This window comes from Molossus molossus, unplaced genomic scaffold (genome assembly GCF_014108415.1).
Source record: "Molossus molossus isolate mMolMol1 unplaced genomic scaffold, mMolMol1.p scaffold_m16_p_9, whole genome shotgun sequence".
NCBI lineage: Eukaryota > Metazoa > Chordata > Mammalia > Chiroptera > Molossidae > Molossus > Molossus molossus.
Window position 1 is genome coordinate 12255965 of NW_023425403.1, and position 3302 is coordinate 12259266.

Sequence of the window (3302 nt, forward strand, 5' to 3'; positions counted from 1 at the left end):
ACTCAAGAAACCTTTGTGGGATGAATAGATATTTAGTCATTTATTAACTAATTTTTACTCAGCTAAGCTTAAGTAGGCACCTGGCATTTTCCTAAGTACTTTAAACATATCAATCACTTTAATCCTCACAACACCACCATGAGGCAGTGACAATTATTTGCTTTCCCAACAGGAACAGAGTGACACAGGCAGTTAGAGAACGTGTTCGGGGTCACGAAGCTGTGTTTCAGCTGCCATTTGAACTCATGTTATTGCCAGTGTCCATGTTCTTCACCACCGCGCGGTCTTAGATGTGGAAATGGTCGTTTGAAAGAGGGGGGTGGTGCTCCACTCTTTCAAAGTGGTGTGCTGGTTGGACTGTAAGATGTTCCTTCTTGACAGAACAGATTAGAAAATCCCTGGTCCTTTTCCGCCTGCTTCCTCCTCCCCTCCCCCAAGCCAACCCCTCCAGGGCTCCTGCTAAGCCAGCGCCTGTCGCCTGTCGTCTCCTTCCTGCTGGCGCCAGCACCCTCAGCTCCTGGGACCTCAGGCCAGGCAGGGATGTTCTCCAGTATCTGCACGATCTGGGAGATTGCAGACGGGCTGTGCCTGGGGCGGAGGGAAGATGATCAGTAGGACACAGGGTAACACTGCTGACTGGTTTGCTGGTGGAAAGGCCAGAGGGCAAAGGTACGAGAGCATGGTCGTGAGTGGTGTGATTGCCATGAGCCATCATTTGCAGGAAACCAGCTTCACACAAGGAGCCTGCAAGGAGCACATCCAAGACTACATGAAACGTGAGGAACAGAGACTACAGAGAGTAAAGCCTTTTATGACGGGGACTGCAGAACAAATCAAGCCCATCCTTGCGAATGCGGAACACTGCCAGTCCTCTGTTGGTGAGAACATGAATCCAGATGCCACGGTTGCTCTGCGGGGCCGCCGTGAGGATGCTGTGACCTCACATTGCGTGTCTTTAAGGGTGGTTTAGAAATGGGAAAATGTTCACAAATCTGGCAAGACAGGATCTATCACCTGCCATCATATCTGGCTGCTGCTTGTCATCCCCACACCAGGACTAGGACACACGGGACTGATGGTATCTTGAGCTCTTCATTTATTTTGACCTTGATTTATTTGGAGCAGAGGCATTGTTTGTAAGAAAAACAAAACAAAACATGTCATGTAGGTTATCTAAAAAATGAAATGCGTTTAAATTTTTTAAAAAATTTCCTTCACTCTGTCCAAAGGACAGTTTTTGAATGAAGGACAGAAAATGTTTTTTAAAAGGCTGAGTTGAAAGTTTAAAACTGAAATAGTATGTTAATATTATACGTATTTACCTATTTCACAATAGCCTGGAGGTAAACACAAGGTTACCATAGCAGAAACAAAACAGTTTCACTGACTTCCTAGCCTCCCCCATGGAAATCCCACACAACTTAAATTTTACCCCAAACACTTTCGAGATTCCTTTGGGGTTGATCTATGGGGAAATCTCAGGGTTGTTCTGATTTTTTTCTGGATGGCTCTTCCTCTTTGTTGTGATGAATTCTGCTGAATCTGTCTCGAGGACCCTGCCTGCAGGCCTCTCTGGCCCTCCAGTGGGTGGCCCAGGTGCCTTTCTTAGTTCACGAGTTCCTCCTTCTAACACTCCAAATCGAGCTACAGTCTTGCAGAAATGATAAAGTGGTATTGGCTAATAGTGCTTTTGTTCCTAATGGGATTGTAATAAATGGCTCTTTCGGGTTTTAGTCACTGTTTTATTGCAGCTCCTCTTCCTAGAATTGAGTCCTGGGTGCCCTTGTGCTGAAGGAGTAACAGAAACCTGCTTGTGCTCAGACTCACCTCTGCAACCCACTCTGCTGTTCTTTCACAAAACACGCACTTCGAGTGTGTTTTCCCCTAGGTGAGTATATTACAAGAAGCCTTCCCACCTGTCATGTAAATAAAGCTCTACTAGGTCGACCTGCCTAGTCTTCCAGGTATACCTGACATGCTGAATCCTGGATTTATCATTATTTGGGTTCGAACGGAGGTTCATGCCACACTAATGCAAGAATGTGAAAAGTAAAAGTGATCGTATTTTGCAGACACTCTTGTTTTACTGTTCTTGATAATGTCCCCTTCAACAGAGAAAAGGTTTGCCCTCTAGAAAGTTACACTTGGAGATCAATTCTTTAATCCGTCATCCCATATCACAGGGAGAAAGAGAATGACATTTGGGTCTGGGAGACAATAACAACTTGGAAGGAGTTACCATCTCTAAGGGGAGAGAAGAAGGATGTCGATCAAAAAGGTGCTGGGCAATATTGGAAGCTGAGAAAATTGGAAGTTAAAGGAGCCAGTGATGGCAGAACCAGCCAATCACTCTTACAGAAAGAGAGCCTTCGGTCACCAGACTTGCAGTATTCCTGTCCTGTTAGTAAGGCCATCCCTAATGAGGGTGGGTTGCCAGAGATCTTTCTGCACAGACTATTTGAACACCATTGGCAACACTGTCCAATTTGTGAGAGTGATGAATGAGATTATCACGCCTAATGCCATGAAATGCTTAGTTCCGTTACTTTCTCTTGTTCTGATTCATGTACTTTGATATCACAACCCTTCCTATGGCTACTGCCACTATTGATCCTTTTGAATGCTTAATGTGTGATAGCATTTAAAAAATTATCTCATTTAATCTTCAGATCAACCGGAAGAGATGTAGACCGTTGTTCCAATGATTTGGGTGCAGAAACTGACTCTCCAATATATGAGTCCAGATTTGCCTAAGTGAATTCAGTCTTGAACTTGTCCTTTGACTTCCACATGTGTCTGTTTGTAGGAAAATGAGGAAGGATCAATGGAACACTAATTTCTCTTAGAAAACAACTAAATTCTTCTTTGAAAACTAAGTGACTCACAGGCCGCAAGCAGCAAACATTGCATGTTCATTAGGGCCAAATCGTTGCCTGCATTTCTAAAGTAACAAGATTTTATTTCCTTTTGGTAAAATTGGATTTTTAAGGTATATGTTTGCTTCTTTTCTTGGATGTTATTTATTGTTTTAATAACAGGAGAAAGTATATAGAGTGTAAAATAATCAAAAGCTGATTTACTATGGAAATTGGACCAATGCATCTAGGATTTATTGCTTTTACCCTCTCAGGTTTGTATTTTTCTATTCTTTGGCTTATGGTTTCTTTCTGTCTTGACACACTTCATGATTATTTTGCTTTTAGTTCCTGCCCAAAGTTAGAATTGATTTTTCTGGACTTCCAATAACAATTTATATAGGATTTAAGTCCAAGATGGCATTTCCAACTGAAGTGCTTAGCTTA

The 3302-nt window shown here is 42.8% G+C and overlaps 1 pseudogene; it reads left to right on the forward strand.

Annotated features, from left to right (window-relative positions):
- The first annotated feature begins 540 nt into the window (after positions 1-540).
- Positions 541-2814, forward strand: LOC118623009 (annotated as a pseudogene).
- The last annotated feature ends 488 nt before the right edge of the window (positions 2815-3302 follow it).